A 22,648-nucleotide genomic window follows, 5' to 3' on the forward strand; every position below is an offset into this window, starting at 1 on the left:
AAATACTATTAATTTTAATTGTGAACACTACTGTCCCTGAAATTTGCTATTTGATGCACACACTGTAATAAAAAAAAACATTTGAAATTTAACATGAATGTGTTTGAGAATGTTTTTACTGTACATAAGAGAACATGTATGTACATATGTGAACCAAACCCAACATGTGTAAACTACTTTGAACCTGGTTGAGTAGGCTTGAAAAGGGTCAAATTGGATAAACATAGTCAAACCTAAACTATATTGCCACGTCCTTTATATATATATATATATATATATATATATATATATATATATTATTTTTTTTTAATGTCTACACAAAAAGATTTTTTTTCTCAAATACATTGCTTGATAGCACAATGCAGAGTAGTATTTATACACTTATATAGTTGTTATGCCAATCACTACATTTAACAAATGTACAAAATTACATCACAGTAAATACACTTTATATTTGTACACCCAGGGGCGGATTGGCCATAGGACTTGCCAGGAAGATTCCCAGTAGGCCGACATATGTGTGGGGCCTGTTTTATGTGTTGTCATGTGACCCCACCCCCCACATGACAGTAAGCCCACAGCACTCAGTACGCCGCATTGTCCCCATTCATTCTGTTATTTCATCTCTGCAGTACAGCAACTTAGCCATCTAGTGATGCTGCCATGGCTACACTCTATGTTATACCTCTTGTGCAGTCCATGTCAGGCCACTTCTACAAAATTTTACAAGGTCACTTTTAGTTCCTAATCTCTTCCTGGTCTCAGACACAACTGCAGCAAAAGACGCAAGGAAGGCCGCATACATTGCTTGCAGTCAGGCCATATGCCCGCACCCCTCAACAGACCCCACCCCCTCATCAGACCGCACCCCAATTTGGACTGCTTCCATAAATTTCCTGGGCTGGTTTTCCAACCCAATCCTCCCCTGCGTACACTTGACAGTCCAGGGGTGTGGAAGCACCTTTTATAAGGCCATGCATGTAACATTTCATTATACTTACTAATTATCTTCTTTTGGCAAGGTGGACTGGTTCAATAATGAATTAGCTGATAGATGAATAAAGAAAAGAAAAAATTGCATAATTTTAAAGTTTTTACATTTTACGTCTGTCTCAAAAATCTATGGTACAGTACCTGTGTATAGAATGAGTTTAGTTTAGTTTCAATTTTCTTCACTCAAATTTGACTTTAAGTGCAGTTCTTGAACAATTCTAACCTATTTTATGTTATAATCATCACAGTTTTTTTCTTATGAATACCACACTATCTGTGGTTCAAATCATTTTTCTGTACAGGTGGGGCATGACAGCGGGACAGACATTGCAATACCCTCACCATAAGCAATTAGCCCCACCTCATGCTAATGATGTTTAATTGAGGGGGCAGTGTAATTGCAGTGTGATCCAACAAGACTACCACAATGGTTACTCTGATTTGCATATCTGAACCACTTGACACATATAAGGCAATTCATTGTGATTATATTTTGAATTGTGACATTAAGTTGTGTGTCTTTTAAATGTCTATTTCTCTTTCAAATAATCACTGCAATTGATTTGGGTAAAAGTTTTATTTTGTACTACAGTACTGTGTCACTATCCTATGGATTTGTTTTTTTCAACAAGAGTACCAATTTCTTCTCCATATCCAAATACATATTTTGTGTATATATATATATATATATACACACACACATACAAATAGCCATACCATATAGGGGGTGGTCTTCAGTATGCCGACTGACAGGATCCCAGCGCACAGTATACCGGTGCCAGGATCCCGACAGCCGGCATACCGACAATTATTCTCCCTCGTGGGGGTCCACGACCCCCCTGGAGGGAGAATAAAATAGCGTGGCACACGTGGCGCGCGTAGCGCGCCACCGTGCCCTTAGCATGGTGAGCGCAGCGAGCCTGCAAGGGGCTCATTTGCGCTCGCCACACTGTCTGTAAGCCGGCGGTCGGGATCCCGGAGCCAGTATGCTGGTTGCCGGGAGCCCGACCGCCGGCATACCATAGTGAACTTTATATAGGCATACATATAGGCCTGATTCTCAGTCGCATGCACAGCTGCCTGCGAATTTGGAAGTCCACAGCTACCAGATTTACTACCTAAAGATAACTTGAGAATCCGCTTCATGCACATACAGTAGACATGCCACTCACTATTTTTCCATACGCAGCCTCAACCATCATTAGTACACCTACCCCATGCTGGGTGCACAAAATCCATCAGAAACCGGATAATCCTTCCTAGTAATAGCACTAAAGTCTGAGTACATGCCCACAACACGTAAAGCGGCATCCCTTTGTCATATGCATGCCTCATAATAGCACGGAAGAAGCCTGGGTACATGCCTTGATGTATGCAGTGACAAGATAGCTGCTTTTATGGACATTGAGAGCCTGCCAGGTACAGTATAGAACCTCTGTCAAGGTAGAGCACATGCACAGTTTGCTAAACATTGCTAGAGGCATCTACTTTTGGACTTGTGGCCCATTGCATACACTCAAGTACTACTGATTTATTAGTTTTTGTCTTTTTCTCATTTTACAATCTTGGACATTGATTTGATTTGGGGGAGCTCCAGGCTGCAATAACACTTGCAAATCTACATTTCACACATAAATTAGTATTGCAGTAAAAAACATTAACTTTAAATAGTAGGTAAAGTCTCATATTCCACTTTTGTCCATGCTTGATTAATGTAGAGTGGTTGAATAAAGGCGAAAACCTGAAGAGGTGATGATATCTCTAACTTGCAAGTTCTAAATATGACACAGATAAAACTGGCAGAAACAAAATTCTGGACTATACTTTCTACTATACTTTCTGATGTGCACATTATAATAAATGTTATGGGATCTCATAGTGTCACCTTGGTATCCTACTTGGCATAAACAATAGAACAAAACAATATCAAAGCAAAAACTGAATTGCTTACTTATGAAAATATGGTTTCAGATTTTTAAGTTGCATTTCTTTATCACTATATTCTGGAGGCTTTCTCACCCAAGATGCCACTAAGACCCTTATCCACTCATTGGTCATCTCCAGACTAGACTACTGTAATCTCCTCCTGACTGGCATCCCAAACACATACCTCTCTCCACTCCAATCTATCCTCAATGCTGCTGCCCGGATCATCTTCCTCACCAAACGCACTACATCCACCTCCTCTCTCTTACTAGTCCTTCATTAGCTCCCCTTCCCCATAAGAATCCATTTCAAGCTTGTCACACTCACTTACAAAGCCCTCACCCACTCCTCTCCCTGTTACATCTCTGACCTTATCTCCCTTTACACTCCCACCCATCCTCTTTGCTCTCCTAATGCACTCTGCCTCTCCTGCCTACTGATTACTTCCTCCCACTCCTACCTCCAAGATTTTGCATGTGCTGCTCCCTTTCTCCGGAATTCCCTACCTCTCCCCCTCAGTCTCTCCACCTCTCTACAAAACTTCAAACGGGCTCTCAAGCCACACTTCTTCATCAAACCCTGACGTCTCTCATCCTAAGCCCTCTATGGCCCATGTTCACTTTCTACCCCATCTGTGTCACCTCTGCCTGTGCCCATCCCCTTTAGAATGTAAGCTTTCATGAACATGGCCCTTTTCCCTCATGTGCCTTTACGTCTCTTACTTAACCTATCTTCTTTTCAATACTCCCTTTGATGGCACCAAATGCCTCAGTTTTCTGCTACCTGATTCTTATTTCACTGCCATTTACTAATGCAGCTATGTTTATATATCCTGTACTTGTCCTATATTGTATTTAATTGTAAGTCACTATCTTCATGTTTTGCTTATTTGTTTATTCTGTAATTGGGCACTGCAAATCCCATATGGCACCATATAAATTAAGGATAATAATAATAATAATAGCAGCAGCAGCAGCAAGTCTACTAGTATTTTGGATGCATCATTTTCTGAGTAATTAGCTAGTGTGCATGGCGCTACAGGTTTTTTCTCCTATCTTTTCCCCACCCTTCCATATCTCTCTCTGCCCATCTTCCCTATTCCTCACATACCTGTATCTCTCCACTGTCTCCCTCTATTGTTTCCATCTTTCTCACTCTCTGCCTATTCTCTCTCCCAGCTCATCACCCACTGTTCCTTCCATCTCTCTCTTCCCAGATGCAGTGCACAGCCCAAAAAGGGGTGTGTTCTTGCTGGGGAAGGGGCATGACCACACAATAATACCCACAATTCAAATTACATCACACAGTAGTGTAATTTTCTTCACATTTTATCATGTGATAGTGTCCCTAATTCACTTTACATCACACAGTAGTACCACTTTACCTTATATACGTCACTCCTTATAGTAGTGCTCCTTAGTCACATTACATCACACTGAATTGCTCCTTATTCACATTATACAACACCATATTGCTCTTTATCCACATTAGACCACACAGTAGTGACCTTTTTGTATGTTATGCCACACAGTAGAGCACCTTATACACATTAGTAATGCATTTATACACATAATACAACACAGTACTGCCCCTTACACATATGACACATATTATTAATTTCCTTATAAAATAATGTGCCTTACACATTATTCCAACCTTTATTAATGCCCTTATACACATCATGTCCCTTATATATATATGCCACACATTATTAATGCCCTTATACACATAATGACACACATAATGTCCCTTTCACATATGCCACACACTATTAGTGCACTTATATGCATACTGACACACATAATGCCCCTAACACATATGCCACACATTGTTAATGCCTTTATACACATAATGTCCCTTACACATATGCCGCACATTATTAGTGCACTTATACACATAATGACACACATAGTGCCCCTTACACATTTTTGCAGCACATTATTAATGAATTTATACATGACACACATAATGCCCATTACGCATATGCTGAACACTATTGCACAAACAACCCACCTGCACACATCACTCACATGGCCGCTAAAACTGTGACCTCTGCCTCTGCTTGGATACAGATGTGTCCTCATACATCTTACCTCAATAAGCCTTGCAGCAGGAGATGCCTGGCGTGAATCAGCTGGCAGCTCTACTAACGTCGGGCGCCTTTTTTGATGAAAATGCATCTTATTTGCATTACTATGTGGCTAGGATGCACAAGCAGCTTCTGCTGATTAAAATGAAATGCATGAGACAATAAGGAGAAAAGAAGACTCTTTTGTGGGCGCACTCTTAACTTTAAACAATATATAGATTAGTCAGAATAGATTAAAAATCAAATTTTAATGGTTTCACAAAATTAAGATAGTCAGTGGTTCATGAAGAAAATAACAGTCAAAAAGTGACAATATATTCAAATAGCACGAAGTGCTGATACGAGATAGAAACTGAATTCCGGCTGATGGAATAAGTTCTGAGTATTATAAGCAATAGCTTAAATATTAGACGGTACGTTCCAATGGTAAGCAAATCCCTGTTCTGTGTTCCATGTCAGAATAAACAAATGATACAGTCTGGATACTGATTTATCTTATGGGTAGTATATATATCTCATGTCCAGCCAATTTATGAAAGGAAAGAAAAAGAGTGGGAAATGAGATGGCAGTATGAATCTTCTGTCAGTGTTAGACACTGTGCGTGCTAAACCAATAAGCTCTACTAAACTGAGTCTTCCTCAATGGTCACCCACTTGAGTACTGACCCAGCCCAACACTGATTAGCTTCCGAGATCGGACGGCTTCGGGCGTTTCCAGTGTGGTATGATAGTAGAGAGAATGAACAATGATTGGTAGTTCTGGAATCACTGATGAGAGTTCACGAATTTACACAGTTATTCAGGACAGATGACAGAGATAAGCCAATAGGGGAAACCAGATGGATCTGCTGCCAATGTTAGACAGGGACGTGGCCCTGAATCAATGGTGAGAGTCCATGAAATGGAGGAAAGGGGGAAAGTAAGTAAGCAATGATACCAGTCTAGTTTGACTGATGAGAATTCTTTCACAAAGAATCTAATTTATGGCAGTAGTGGAATAGAATGCAATATTAATATTCTGAAATTGGCTGGATTATTGATAAGTGCCAGGTAAGGTGTAGTCTCTGTGAGTATAGTTATCTATTAAATAGTGATCAAAGAAAATGCCCAAGTTCAGGATGTCTGAGATAAAGAAACAGAGACACATGAAAGAAGATAACAATGTAACCGACAGACTGTATAGAAGTATCCAACTGTGGGATGTTTGTAATAAAGAAACAGAACCAGATGGCAGAGAAACTGTAACAAAATTACAAAGGTGTCTCCTGACTTGGAAAGGCCTAATAGGGTTCAGAGTAAATCATTGCCAATATTATAATACATGTATAATAGATAATAAACTTTGATAATAGCAAAAATCAATAAATATTGCTGATATTTATGTAAATGATAAAGGCTGGAGAAACACCTTATTGCCTAAAAGTCTGCCAGTATAGTCTGATTCCAAAGTGGTAATGATAAATGAAATAAATCCGATAAACTGTTGCTCACACGAGCAAATTAAATCAAATGTCCAACCAGTGCGGGCCACAATCTGCTGATATCCACCATACAACAAAATTATTGTGATGAAGGTGTAGAAAAACTGATATTACCCGCGCTGGGTGTAAGGGTGGAATATCCCCTTATACAGTACTGTAGCCCGTCTCGATCAGTGAGGGAGTGCAGGTGCCGCCGGCCTGGTGGAGGCCCTGTCGGGTACAAGAAGCCGTCCGCTGCTCCGATCAGTTCAGAGACGAGGAAGTCGGGAGAGGCGCAGAACACAGGCAGGTATAGGAGGACGTCCATTGCTCCGGTCAGCCAGGAAGAAGAGGGGTGATGTCGGAAGACGCGTTTCACCCGTCCGCCGGGCTTGATCACTTCCTGTTGAGGTCTGGATCCCAGCAGTTTTTAAAGGCAGGCTGATCTGGATCTTCCAATCAAAGAGGGGGTGTGTCCCTTGATTAGCTGCTGGAATCATGAGGCTCGTATACTCCGGATGAGTCATAGGTTGCACTGAATCAATTGTTGTTTAACAGGGAGAGTCATAGCGCATATGGGGAATAAAAGAGATAAAAGAAAAAGGGGGTTTAAAACACAACCAGAATAGTAAACTCATCCTTTAACTAGGATTTATCTATTAATAAATCATATCCAAAAATGCTGAAATTGGATGGTGATGACTACAAATAATTTATTTGACACTGCAAGTGTGTATAATGACCAAATGAATTGATGAATCAACCATGAAATACATAAACAAAAGAGATAGGATTAGTAGAAGCCTATCAGTTTCATCCAAAATGAAGGAAAAATAATAATGCGGTTTGTTGTAAATAGGGCAGCGTAATCAGAAGACATGAATGATGCTGCTTATTTGATTAATGAACCTTGTATAAATGACAGATAATTGCGGGCAGTGTCTCAATATAATGATTATAGAGGAGAAAATAGACCGGGAGGGAAAAGGTAGGCAGAGAGGGAGTCTTGCTAATTGGTTATAACTGAAAGCTGTAGGGGTTTAGTATATACTTTTAGTCATGGAGACTGATCAGCTGGGGCCTGAATGAAGCCAAGAGCGAAGATCTGTTAATAAACATATATAATGAGATAGTTACGAGTAGGTGCGCTCGTGGTCACAATGTCTGATAAAGCTGTGTACCAAATATATCCAGTGGTGCGATCACGTGTGATAATCAGACGCATGTGTTGTGATATGCACTTGCACAAATATAATTCTTATGTATATGCATTTGAATATGTGCACATCTAGAGGATATAGGGACAACCTAAATGACCTTAATACATGTGCATAAATAGGATAGGGAAGGTGTAAATTGCTGGTGATGTGCTGGGAAGATATGAGGGGTAGGCTGACCATGTGTTGAGTAGTGAATGGAGAAAAGCAAAATGTAGGGAATAGCGTACAGAGTGATGCTAAGTGCAAGAAATATGGGGTGAAAAATGATGTATTATATTATAACTAGAAGGGATGCCCAGTGAGAAGGAGTGAGTATATAGAAGTGCTACTTCTGGATGTCCTAGTGAATGTAGGATAATAAAACCGTAAACCAATGTGCAGGTTTGCAAAAGTGTAAGGGATGTCGATATTAGGCTAAATGTGTCAAAATATAAAGTCAGTGTTCATAAAAATACACTATAGTTAATGTACTCATTTAGGCCTGATGGTTTTAGTCTTCCCAGCTTGAAAGTCCGTTCACTTTCTTTTTTGATAAGTTCTTTACTTAGGTCACCCCCACGTATGCCTAAGTGAACTCTGTCAAGACCGAACGCTCGCATTTCACAGGGAGAATCATGGTGTTTAGCATGGAAATGCCTTGCTACTGATGTCAATTTTTTGCCTTTCAGTAAATCAGATGAGGCATTTCTGATGGTTCCCATGTGTTCCAAGATTCGGGTTTTGAATTTCCTCGTGGTCATACTGATGTAGCGTTGATTGCAGCTACAAATTAAACAGTAGTGATGAGCGAGGTTCGGTTTTACTCGGTTTTACTCGGTTTTACTCGGTTCTCAAAACGGCATCTTATTGGCTATCCAAAACACGTGACATCCGTGAGCCAATAAGATGCCGTTTTGAGAACCGAGTAAAACCGAGTAAAACCGAGTAAAACCGAATCCGCTCATCACTATTAAACAGTAGACCATTCCTTCTGTATTACAGTTAAAGAAATGTTGTATTGAGATATCACGTCCCAATCTATCTGTGACCTTGTCTGTAATCTGGATCTGAGGGCAGGCTTTACATTGCCCACAGGGAAAAGACCCTTTTATGTTACTGGATTTAGTGAGATCACGTGTAAAGTGGCTCTGAACGAGCATATCCTTCACGTTGTTTGCTGTCCTCCAGCTGATTTGGAGCGTAGAATCAAATAAGGGTGATAGGTCTGTATCGAGGTGCAGAACCGGTAGATGTTTATGAATTGCATTTTTTATCTGACGCCATTCTGGGCAGAAGGTACCTACAAAGCGAATTTTAGCATCATCTCCTTTCTCCTTCAATTTGTCTTGGAAGATCAGGGCATCCCTCTTTGTTTTGAGAACAGCTTTTTGAGCTCTCTTCAAAGCACGTTTGCTGTAACCCCGGGCTTGTAGCCGTGTCGCAAGTTCATGACTTTTCTGTTTGTATACAGCATCTTCTGTACAATTGCGTCTAAGAATGAGAAATCCCCCTTTGGGAATATTCTCGACAGTTGGCGGAAAATGTGAACTGGTCTGGTACAAAATACTGTAGGTAGCTGTATCTTTTCGATATAGCTCCGTAGCCAGAGTTCCGTTGGCAGTTTTGTAAATGTTGAGGTCTAGGAAGGATACCTTTTCCTTGCTTATTGTATGGGTCAAAAAAATATTGAGATTATTGTCGTTCAGTAGGTTTATAAAATCAAGTAAAAGTTGTTCATCGCTGTCCCAGATCACAAGAATATCATCTATGAATCTAAGCCAATTAAGAATGTGTTGTGTGTATTCCTGATTCTCGTCACTGAACACAATAGTTTGTTCCCACCAGCCGAGGAACAGATTAGCATACGTGGGAGCACAAGCCACTCCCATCGCTGTCCCTCAGATCTGCTGGAAGAATTGGTCACCAAATGGGAAGAAATTCTTGTTTAGTACGAAACTCAACATTTCACAAAGAAAATCATTGAAATCATTATTTTCTTTCATGTCCAGAAAGAACTTGGTTGCTTGTACTCCTTGTTGATGGGAGATGCTGCTATAAAGGGCCTCGACATCTAAGGTGACTAAAATGCAGTCCCCGTCCAGACAGATATCATGTAATTTTCGTAACAAATTAGACGTATCTCTTAAATAGGAGGGTAGTGTCAAAACATGTTCCCTGAGATGTAAGTCCAAGAACTTGCTAGGTATCTCCAACAATCCCCCATTCCCCAAGACAATGGGTCTCCCCGGTGGTTTCTTGATGTTCTTGTGTACTTTTGGTAAAAGATAAAACGTGGGGACTCTGGGATTGGAAACTGTGAGATATTTGACCTCTTGTTGTGTAATGGTTCCAAGAGCTGAGGCTTCTTCAATCATATGCATGTACTGTTTATGAAATTTAACTGTCGGATTGAGTGGTAATCTCAGGTAGCACGAGGTATCCAGGAGTTGTCTTCATGCTTCTTCTTCGTACATGGAGATAGGCCATATCACAATATTGCCCCCTTTATCGGAGGGCTTGATAACTATATCCTTCCACGATTGGATTTCTTTGAGGGCATGTCTCTCTCTGTATTTAAGGTTTTTAGTGACGCATCTTTTCTTGGAATTAGTTTGGATATCATCAAATTCTCTCGATACCAGATCTAAAAAGACCTTAATCTCCGGACTGTTATTGTCTGGTGGAAAGAAGGTGGACTTAACCTTGCATGTAGGTCTGGTATTCTGTACAGGTGACATATTCGAGGGTGATTCCATGTATAATTCTTTCAAGGCCTGGATTGCCATTACTTCCTCTTCAGATAGGGGTGTATTGAGAGACGTTGAAGTGGATGGTTCCTCCAAAGAGGAGGTAATCGTTGTTGATCCAGTGATCATAGGTAATGATGTGTCCATAATATCCTTATTGCTAGATTTGGCAAAGAATTTTTTTAATAATAATTTACGGCCAAAGAGCCTGAGATCTTTTTCCCATATAAACCTATTGAATGGTAATGTGGGTGAGAATGAGAGTCCTTTACTTAGGACTTCCACCTGATCTTCCGTTAAGATTCTGGTACTAAGATTAATGATTTGTAACCTATCTGTGGTCAATACTTCCTGGTTTTCTGTATGGGGTAATGTGAGGTCCTTTGGGGATCCCAATCGCGATTGTTTTTGTCGGTGTTTCCCCCCCCCTCGTCTTGTCTTCCTCGATATTTGTTTCTGCCTCTTGAACGTTGACCTTTCCCTAAAAAAGGATCCTCACTATTGTAGCGTTTGGATGTCAGTGAGGCTCCTTCCAAATGTTCTGTAGAGGAGTCTTCACTGTATGAGGATTTTCTTTCGGACGAACTGATGTCCTCCCTTGTGGGTCCTCCTCTACCTCTTGGGGTGTAAAAATTCCAACGGAATATATTTTCTTGGGAGAAATCACTTTTATCTCTGTGGAACTTATTGCGTTTCCGTTCTATTATAGAGGTTTCATACGTATCTAGTTCCTTTTTGTAATTATCAAATGTATTTTGAAAGGTGAGGTCCTTCTCCCAGGTCTCTAATGTTTTGCCTAGTTCCTCAATACTCTTTTCAACTTGATCTAAAACTAAATTGTCATGTTTAATAAGTATCAGGGTCAACTCATGGGAGCATTTCAGTAAAGCCGCTTCCCACTCAGCCTTTAAATTCTCTGTGGCCAGGGGAAAGGAAGGGAAAACACGGGGTCGTAAACCTCTAGGTGAGATTTTAGTTTTATGATAGTTCTCTAAGGTAGTGATGTCCCACAGGAGTCTAATCCTTTTTTGTAGGTTTTTTTGTAATTTAGAAAGATCAGATCTCCAATCTTTGGGAGTAGCTAGGTTCTGAAAGGTGTCTGAAAAAATATCGCCGTATTCATCTAAATTTCTGCGTTTAGATATAAGTGCTGTCTTTAATGAAAATGTAGTCATAGTATTCGGTAAGGTTGTGAGCATTAAAAACAATTGTAGGAAGTGTAACAGTTCTCATAGAACCACTGAGAGAAAGAAATGGGTAGGAAAGAGATCCTAATAAAGAGTTGGATTGTATGACCGTGCAAGGTATTAAAAAGCTGAGAATCTACTCAGCATAAAAGTACTTAACATGGAAAGGAGGGAATACCGCACAGGATATAGTAGATGTCAGAGAGTGATTTTCTAAATACCAAAATCGAATGATTGAAAGAAAACGCTGTTTTCTAATTCTGATGTTATTTGGCGGTGCACCCTGAGTCAGTATGGGAACATGAGACAATAAGGAGAAAAGAAGACTCTTTTGTGGGCGCACTCTTAAATTTAAACAATATATAGATTAGTCAGAATAGATTAAAAATCAAATTTGAATGGTTTCACAAAATTAAGATAGTCAGTGGTTCATGAAGAAAATAACAGTCAAAAAGTGACAATATATTCAAATAGCACGAAGTGCTGATACGAGATAGAAACTGAATTCCAGCTGACGGAATAAGTTCTAAGTATTATAAGCAATAGCTTAAATATTAGACGGTACATTCCAATGGTAAGCAAATCCCTGTTCTGTGTTCCATGTCAGAATAAACAAATGATACAGTCTGGATACTGATTTATCTTATGGGTAGTATATATATATCTCATATCCAGCCAATTTATGAAAGGAAAGAAAAAGAGTGGGAAATGAGATGGCAGTGTGAATCTTCTGTCAGTGTTAGACACTGTGCGTGCTAAACCAATAAGCTCTACTAAACTGAGTCTTCCTCAATGGTCACCCACTTGAGTACTGACCCAGGCCAACACTGATTAGCTTCCGAGATCGGACGGCTTCGGGCGTTTCCAGTGTGGTATGATAGTAGAGAGAATGAACAATGATTGGAAGCTCTGGAATCACTGATGAGAGTTCACGAATAAACACAGTTATTCAGGACAGATGACAGAGATAAGCCAATAGGGGAAACCAGATGGATCTGCTGCCAATGTTAGACAGGGACGTGGCCCTGAATCAATGGTGAGAGTCCATGAAATGTAGGAAAGGGGGAAAGTAAGTAAGCAATGATACCAGTCTAGTTTGACTGATGAGAATTCTTTCACAAAGAATCTAATTTATGGCAGTAGTGGAATAGAATGCAATATTAATATTCTGAAATTGGCTGGATTATTGATAAGTGCCAGGTAAGGTGTAGTCTCTGTGAGTATAGTTATCTATTACATAGTAATCAAAAAAAATGCCCAAGTTCAGGATGTCTGAGATAAAGAAACAGAGACAGATGAAAGAAGATAACAATGTAACCGACTGACTGTATAGAAGTATCCAATTGTGGGATGTTTGTAATAAAGAAACAGAACCAGATGGCAGAGAAACTGTAACAAAATTACAAAGGTGTCTCCTGACTTGGAAAGGCCTAATAGGGTTCAGAGTAAATCATTGCCAATATCATAATACATGTATAATAGATAATACACTTTGATAATAGCGAAAATCAATAAATATTGCTGATATTTATGTAAACGATAAAGGCTGGAGAAACACTGTATTGCCTAAAAATCTGCCAGTATAGCCTGATTCCAAAGTGGTAATGATAAATGAAATAAATCCGATAAACTGTTGCTCACACGAGCAAATTAAATCAAATGTCCAACCAGTGCGGGCCACAATCTGCTGATATCCACCATACAACAAAATTATTGTGATGAAGGTGTAGAAAAACTGATATTACCCGCGCTGGGTGTAAGGGTGGAATATCCCCTTATACATTACTGTAGCCCATCTCGATCAGTGAGGGAGTGCAGGTGCCGTCGGCCTGGTGGAGGCCCTGTCGGGTACAAGAAGCCGTCCGCTGCTCCGATCAGTTCAGAGACGAGGAAGTCGGGAGAGGCGCAGAACACAGGCAGGTATAGGAGGACGTCCGTTGCTCCGGTCAGCCAGGAAGAAGAGGGGTGATGTCGGAAGACGCATTTCACCCGTCCGCCGGGCTTGATCACTTTCTGTTGAGGTCTGGATCCCAGCGGTTTATAAAGGCAGGCTGATCTGAATCTTCCAATCAAAGAGGGGGTGTGTCCCTTGATTAGCTGCTGGAATCATGAGGCTCGGATACTCAGGATGAGTCATAGGTTGCACTGAATCAAGAATTATAAGAATTATATTTGTGCAAGTGCATATCACAACACATGCGTCTGATTATCACACGTGATCGCACTACTGGATATATTTGGTACACAGCTTTATCAGACATTGTGACCACGAGCGCACCTACTCGTAACTATCTCATTATATATGTTTATTAACAGATCTTCGCTCTTGGCTTCATTCAGGCCCCGGCTGATCAGTCTCCATGACTAAAAGTATATAATAAACCCCTACAGCTTTCAGTTATAACCAATTAGCAAGACTCCCTCTCTGCCTACCTTTTCCCTCCCGGTCTATTTTCTCCTCTATAATCATTATATTGAGACACTGCCCGCAATTATCTGTCGTTTATACAAGGTTCATTAATCAAATAAGCAGCATCATTCATGTCTTCTGATTACGCTGCCCTATTTACAACAAACCGCATTATTATTTTTCCTTCATTTTGGATCAAACTGATAGGCTTCTACTAATCCTATCTCTTTTGTTTATGTATTTCATTGTTGATTCATCAATTCATTTGGTTATTATACACACTTGCAGTGTCAAATAAATTATTTGTAGTCATCACCATCCAATTTCAGCATTTTTGGATATGATTTATTAATAGATAAATCCTAGTTAAAGGATAAGATTACTATTCTGGTTGTGTTTTAAACCCCCTTTTTCTTTTATCTCTTTTATTCCCCATATGCGCTATGACTCTCCCTGTTAAACAACAATTGATTCAGTGCAACCTATGACTCATCCGGAGTATCCGAGCCTCATGATTCCAGCAGCTAATCAAGGGACACACCCCCTCTTTGATTGGAAGATCCAGATCAGCCTGCCTTTAAAAACCGCTGGGATCCAGACCTCAACAGGAAGTGATCAAGCCCGGCGGACGGGTGAAACGCGTCTTCCGACATCACCCCTCTTCTTCCTGGCTGACCGGAGCAACGGACGTCCTCCTATACCTGCCTGTGTTCAGCGCCTCTCCCGACTTCCTCGTCTCTGAACTGATCGGAGCAGCGGACGGCTTCTTGTACCCGACAGGGCCTCCACCAGGCCGGCGGCACCTGCACTCCCTCACTGATCGAGACGGGCTACAGTACTGTATAAGGGGATATTCCACCCTTACACCCAGCGCGGGTAATATCAGTTTTTCTACACCTTCATCACAATAATTTTGTTGTATGGTGGATATCAGCAGATTGTGGCCCACACTGGTTAGACATTTGATTTAATTTGCTCGTGTGAGCAACAGTTTATCGGATTTATTTCATTTATCATTACCACTTTGGAATCAGGCTATACTAACAGACTTTTAGGCAATAAGGTGTTTCTCAAGCCTTTATCATTTACATTAATATCACAATATTTATTGATTTTCGCTATTATCAAAGTTTATTATCTATTATACATGTATTATGATATTGGCAATGATTTACTCTGAACCCTATTAGGCCTTTCCAAGTCAGGAGACACCTTTGTAATTTTGTTACAGTTTCTCTGCCATCTGGTTCTGTTTCTTTATTACAAACATCCCACAGTTGGATACTTCTATACAGTCTGTCGGTTACATTGTTATCTTCTTTCATCTGTCTCTGTTTCTTTATCTCAGACATCCTGAACTTGGGCATTTTTTTTGATTACTATTTAATAGATAACTACACTCACAGAGACTAGACCTTACCTGGCACTTATCAATAATCCAGCCAATTTCAGAATATTAATATTGCATTCTATTCCACTACTGCCATAAATTAGATTCTTTGTGAAAGAATTCTCATCAGTCAAACTAGACTGGTATCATTGCTTACTTACTTTCCCCCTTTCCTCCATTTCATGGACTCTCACCATTGATTCAGGGCCACGTCCCTGTCTAACATTGGCAGCAGATCCATCTGGTTTCCCCTATTGGCTTATCTCTGTCATCTGTCCTGAATAACTGTGTAAATTCGTGAACTCTCATCAGTGATTCCAGAGCTTCCAATCATTGTTCATTCTCTCTACTATCATACCACACTGGAAACGCCCGAAGCCGTCCGATCTCAGTAGCTAATCAGTGTTGGGCTGGGTCAGTACTCAAGTGGGTGACCATTGAGGAAGACTCAGTTTAGTAGAGCTTATTGGTTTAGCACGCACAGTGTCTAACACTGACAGAAGATTCACACTGCCATCTCATTTCCCACTCTTTTTCTTTCCTTTCATAAATTGGCTGGTTATGAGATATATATACTACCCATAAGATAAATCAGTATCAAGACTGTATCATTTGTTTATTCTGACATGGAACACAGAACAGGGATTTGCTTACCATTGGAACGTACCGTCTAATATTTAAGCTATTGCTTATAATACTCAGAACTTATTCCGTCAGCCGGAATTCAGTTTCTATCTCGTATCAGCACTTCGTGCTATTTGAATATATTGTCACTTTTTGACTGTTATTTTCTTCATGAACCACTGACTATCTTAATTTTGTGAAACCATTAAATTTGATTTTTAATCTATTCTGACTAATCTATATATTGTTTAAAGTTAAGAGTGCGCCCACAAAAGAGTCTTCTTTTCTCCTTATTGTCTCATGTTCCCATACTGACTCAGGGTGCACCGCCAATAACATCAGAATTAGAAAACAGCGTTTTCTTTCAATCATTCGATTTTGGTATTTAGAAAATCACTCTCTGACATCTACTATATCCTGTGCGGTATTCCCTCCTTTCCATATAAAATGAAATGCAGCATGCCTATAGTCTGTGTGTGACTGTGACTGAATCTACATACGAAATCCTACATTACAGTGATTTCCAGGAATACAATGTATCATAGCATTTCATATGCAGATACAACCGCAGTCACACACAGAATATAGGCATGTTGCCTATCATTTTAATCAGCAGAAGCTGCTTGTGGCCCAACGCATTTGCCTAGTGGCCTATGCCTAGGGCCAGATCTGACTGTGTATGGTCATTGCTTTTAGTTGTCAATTACTGCAGGAAGGTTTTGTGTTTAACAGGCTAACTTTGCATTACTCGTAAGCGGTAAAGATGAACTACAGTATGAGCGATAGTGGTAATTGTCTTTTATTAGTAAGAAGAAACCATAAAGCTTAGGTAAATCTTGTCATTCAGAGGATATAAAGGGCAGGATGTAATGAAGTCCGAGTTGGCATGAGGTGCGGGTTACCAGCCAAACTCAGACATGTTTTTTAAGCAGCATACATATACAAAGCAAAACCATGCATTGTAAACGATTGCCTCTTGTAAAAATAAATTAATCCGAGTTCAGCCGGGAACCCACACCTCCGGCCAACTCAGACTTCATTTCATCCAGCCCGCAGACTTTTTTTTTTATCCATTCATTTTTTTTAAACCTTTTTTTCTGTAAAAGCAAATATTGTGTAACGCACCTGTCAAGAAAAATAATATTTGACCAAGTTGATTGCAATACTGCAGACTAGGGGCCTGAGTCTGAATCAGAAGCAAGTGCAAATGCAGACAGAGCTCGCCAAAATCTGCAAACTGTGCATGAACAGAGATCAAAAGATCAGTTAGATGGATCCATCCATTGATGGCTTTACCTTTGCCAGAAATTAAATGAACTGCAAGCCGTGAGGCTAGCTATAGAGTGTAAGTGTTGCTATTTTATTATAACGAAAGCTTTGTTTTTGTCAGAACATTAAAAAAATGCAGAACATTGAACTTTTTTGAAATTATGCGTTAATAACAGCTCAGAACAATCATGCTCATATTTTTGGGAAGCAGACGTGCCCAATTTTTTATTTATTACCATTTTTGTATTATTTTATTATTTTCATCTATTTAATTTACTTTCCAAATAAAATGATGTATGTTTTTCATTAGATGTGTGCCAATGTGCATAATGCTTTCCTGAATCATTTATATAGATATTAAGGTTCTCAGCAAATAAATGTTGCACAAGACTAGAAACAGTATGGGAAATAAAGCAATTTTATCTTTCCATTATTATATTAAATAATGTTTGAAAATAATTTTCACAAGGCAAATTCAACTATTATTTTATATACATCCTCTTCCCTTTCAGATGAATTGATAGCCCAATTAGCTATCTCTATCCTAATAGCCTAAAACTAGGTGGCATATGTATTTACCTATGCAATTTATGTCCAATAATTATAACATGGGTTCCAAAGTCTAAATTGTAAATTGATCACTTATTCAGTTAATTAACTACAGTATGGGGTTCAAACCCAAAATTCTTTTTGTGCGTGTACAGTCATCAGACTGTGAATCTGCATGGGGTAAGTAACCATAACATTTAGAAAATGTAACCGATAGGCTACAATGGCTAATACCAACTAAAGACTGTGTTAACTAATGGAGCCAAGCTCCGGAAGGTGTAACTTTTCAGAGCTTAGAACATTTCATAATTTAGCAGTCCCCATAATTTTTGCAGTTAATAAATATGCCCCTAGGCACCTTATAACATTATTAAAAAAGCCAAGTACTGGACTGACTGTAACTTGGTGTTTGTGGTGGTTACCTATGTCATTTAATATAAAATAAAATATTAATTTCTTTACCATTGTAGATTCTGACCATTTATTAAAAGAAAAAGGGAAACTTCTTTAATGGTCTCTTAATTTAGTCCATGTATGTTAAGATTTCCAAGATACGCACATACTATATATCACACAAAATACTGCTAAACCTTTTATTCAATTTTACTCATCATTTCCCACATTAACTATTGTAATAACATCTTTACTGGTATTACCGTAAATACATTTCACCCTTAAAATCTGTCTTGAATACAGCAGCTAGTTATTTGCCTCGCAAAACATTCTTCTGCTGCTCTATTCTTACATTGTTTGCCTGCATGTTAATGGACTTAATATAAAATTCTTCTATTAAAATGCAAGGCTATAAACAAGACTTCATTAATATAGATCTCTTATCTTGGGATATATTTACTAAAGGTCGATATTAGGTTTTTGTTTTTAGTTTTTAGTAGATTTTCATTTGATTTTGCAAATCGAAGGCGAAAGACTGTATAAATTTACTAAAAAAAGAATAACAACCAGAACCGATATCGACCAAACATCAGTACTTTTATATAGATGACTACGGCATCCCCTATTTTACGAACAGTCAGTATGATTTGAAAATTGAACAAAAACTGAACACAAAACTGTGAAAGCAGCAGTGACTATAAAAATGGAACCCCTACTCCAAACAACCTTTTTCTTCTCCACCTCACTCTCTTCTCCTTGCCCTACTCCTACCAGCCTCCATAACAAATATAACATAAAAAACACAAACTACACTAACAAACTTAAAACAAAAAAAAAAACATACTTCACAGACACATACACAGAATAACTGACAAAGACAAATGTAATAAACGAGACTAGACCAAATATATGACAAACTTCAAAATGACAATACATCAACAAGACAAAACTCCCAGCACTCGCTTTTTACTCTCTTAATTGAATTCCCCTCTGTCTTGGCAAACAGTCATCTCACTCCACAAAATTCCCTTTCAGTTTGCTTTGGTGCATGCCTGTGTCTCTATAATGTGTTTATGATGTCTACAGTGAATGTGGTATGTTTGGGCTATTAGGAAGTGTTAGGCCAGGCATGTCCAAACTGCGGCCCTCCAGCTGTTGAGAAACTACACATCCCAGCATGCACTGACACAGCGTTAGCATTCTCTGACAGCAAAACTGTCAGGGCATGCTGCGAGATGTACTTTCACAACAGCTGGAGGAACGCAGTTTGGACATGACGTTGTTAGGCGATTTTTATTCAATTTGATTTGGTTTGGTAGTTGGTTTATAGGTGATTTTATGCTCGAATTTGAAGTGGACATCAACAACTGAAAAAAAAACACTAGTCAAACTTGACTCACATCAAATTTGATTTTGATATCGAATGTTGGTAAGTAAGCAATTTGGACAGTGAAATAAAAAGTAAATTTGATTTGTCAATTCAAATTGACTTCAATCGACTACAAAATTGACATTTACTGTAGTAAATACAACCCCTTGTCTCCCTCATCTCCCATCTCAACTCCTTATCTCCTAACTGTGCAATGTCATTCCGAGTTGTTCGCTCACAAGCTGCTTTTAGCAGCTTTGCACACGCTAAGCCGCCGCCTACTGGGAGTGAATCTTAGCTTATCAAAATTGCGAACGAAAGATTAGCAGAATTGCGAATAGACACTTCTTAGCAGTTTCGGAGTAGCTCCAGACTTACTCGGCATCTGCGATCAGTTCAGTGCTTGTCGTTCCTGGTTTGACGTCACAAACACACCCAGCGTTCGCCCAGACACTCCTCCGTTTCTCCCAGAAACGGTAGCGTTTTTTCGCACACACCCATAAAACTACCAGTTTCCGCCCAGAAACACCCACTTCCTGTCAATCACAGTACGATCACCAGAACAAAGAAAAAACCTCGTAATGCCGTGAGTAAAATACCTAACTGCATAGCAAATTTACTTGGCGCAGTCGCACTGCGGACATTGCGCATGCGCATTAGCGACTAATCGCTCCGTTGCGAGAAAAAAATAACGAGCAAACAACTCGGAATGACCCCCAATATCTGATCCTAATCCCAGTTACAGGATTTTTTTGTGCTGTAGCCTTTCTGTGGAATGCCCTTCCTCACACAAGACTACCCTCTAGCCAGAGGCGTAACAAGGGTAGGGCGAGTGGGGCACGTGCCCTGGGCGCCTTGGCAGGCCCAGGAGAGGGGGGCGCCACCAGCGGCCAGGGCATCATGCCCCACTCGCCCCCATCACGCCGAAATGTGAGGGGAGGAGAGCACAGCATCTCTCCTTCCCCTCACCGCCGCTAGAGCACTACCAGCGCTGCCAGCAGCGCTGCGTGTGTCTGGTCTCTGGCGTTAGCCAATCAGAGCTTGCGGACCGGCTCCTGATTGGCTGCTGGTCCGCGAGCGCTGATTGGCTGGCGAACTGGCGCCACACAGCCGCCGGAGACCTGGAGCGGTGAGGGGAAGGAGAGGCGCTGCGCTGCGCTCTCCTCCCCTCACAGACACAACAGGCGGTGAGTGACGGGGGGGAGGTGCTGCACAGTGGAGCATGTAACTGGCACAGTGGGGCATGTATCTGGCACAGTGGGGCATGTATCTGGCACAGTGGGGCACAATGGGGCAATGCAACTGGCACTGTGGGGCATGTATCTGGCACTGTGGGGCAATGTATATGGCACAGTGGGGCATGTATCTGGCACAGTGGGGCAATGTATCTGGCACTGTGGGGCAATGTATCTGGCACAGTGGGGCAATGTATCTGGCACAGTGGGGCATGTATCTGGCACTGTGGGGCAATGTAACTGGCACTGTGGGGCAATGTAACTGCCACTGTGGGGCAATGTATCTGGCAATGTAACTGGCACTGTGGGGAAATGTATCTGGCAATGTAACTGGCACTGTGGGACATGTATCTGGCACTGTGGGGCATGTATCTGGCACTGTGGGGCAATGTAACTGGCACTGTGGAGCAATGTATCTGGCACAGTGGGGCATGTATCTGGGACTGTGGGGCAATGTAACTTGCACTGTGGGGCAATGTAACTGTTACAGTGGGGCAATGTATCTGGCAATGTAACTGGCACTGTGGGGAAATGTATTTGGCAATGTAACTGGCACTGTGAGGCAATGTATCTGGCACTGTGGGGCATGTATCTGGCACTGTGGGGCAATGTATCTGGCACTGTGGGGCAATGTATCTGGCACTGTGGGGCAATGTATCTGGCACAGTGGGGCATGTATCTGGCACAGTGGGGCAATGTATCTGGCACTGTGGGGCAATGTATCTGGCACAGTGGGGCAATGTATCTGGCACTGTGGGGCATGTATCTGGCACTGTGGGGCAATGTAACTGGAACTGTGGGGCAATGTAACTGGCACTGTGGGGCAATGTAACTGGCAATGTAACTGGCACTGTGGTACATGTATCTGGCACTGTGGGGCATGTATCTGGCACTGTGGGGCAATGTAACTGGCACTGTGGGGCAATGTAACTGGCACAGTGGGGCAATGTATCTGGCAATGTAACTGGCACTATGGGGAAATGTATCTGGCAATGTAACTGGCACTGTGGGGCAATGTATCTGGCACTGTGGGGCATGTATCTGGCACTGTGGGGTATGTATCTGGCACTGTGGGGCAGTGTATCTGGCACTGTGGGGCAATGTATCTGGCACAGTGGGGCATGTATCTGGCACAGTGGGGCAATGTATCTGGCACTGTGAGGCAATGTATCTGGCACAGTGGGGCAATGTATCTGGCACTGTGGGGCAATGTAACTGGCACTGTGGGCATGTATCTGGCACTGTGGGGCATGTATCTGGCACTGTGGGGCAATGTAACTGGCACTGTGGGGCAATGTAACTGGCACTGTGGGGCAATGTATCCGGCACAGTGGGGCATGTATCTGGTACAGTGGGGCAATGTATCTGGCACTGTGGGGCAATGTAACTGCCACTGTGGGGCAATGTAACTGGCACTGTGGGGCAATGTATCTGGCACAGTGGGGCATGTATCTGGCACAGTGGGGCAATGTATCTGGCACTGTGGGGCAATGTATATGGCACTGTGGGGCAATGTATCTGGCACTGTGGGGCAATGTAACTGGCACTGTGGGGCATGTATCTGGCACTGTGGGGCAATGTATCTGGTACAGTGGGGCAATGTATCTGGCACTGTGGGGCAATGTAACTGCCACTGTGGGGCAATGTAACTGGCACTGTGGGGCAATGTATCTGGCACAGTGGGGCATGTATCTGGCACAGTGGGCAATGTATCTGGCACTGTGGGGCAATGTATATGGCACTGTGGGGCAATGTATCTGGCACTGTGGGGCAATGTAACTGGCACTGTGGGGCATGTATCTGGCACT

At 41.1% G+C, this 22,648-nt stretch overlaps 3 pseudogenes; 1 reads left to right on the forward strand and 2 right to left on the reverse strand.

Annotated features, from left to right (window-relative positions):
• Window positions 1-5,625: 5,625 nt before the first annotated feature.
• LOC134939481 (5S ribosomal RNA) lies at window positions 5,626-5,744 on the reverse strand (annotated as a pseudogene).
• A 6,624-nt stretch (window positions 5,745-12,368) lies between these two features.
• Window positions 12,369-12,487, reverse strand: LOC134946620 (5S ribosomal RNA; annotated as a pseudogene).
• Window positions 12,488-15,745: 3,258 nt separating this feature from the next.
• On the forward strand, window positions 15,746-15,864 carry LOC134948724 (5S ribosomal RNA; annotated as a pseudogene).
• The last annotated feature ends 6,784 nt before the right edge of the window (window positions 15,865-22,648 follow it).

Source organism: Pseudophryne corroboree, chromosome 1, assembly GCF_028390025.1.
Source record: "Pseudophryne corroboree isolate aPseCor3 chromosome 1, aPseCor3.hap2, whole genome shotgun sequence".
NCBI lineage: Eukaryota > Metazoa > Chordata > Amphibia > Anura > Myobatrachidae > Pseudophryne > Pseudophryne corroboree.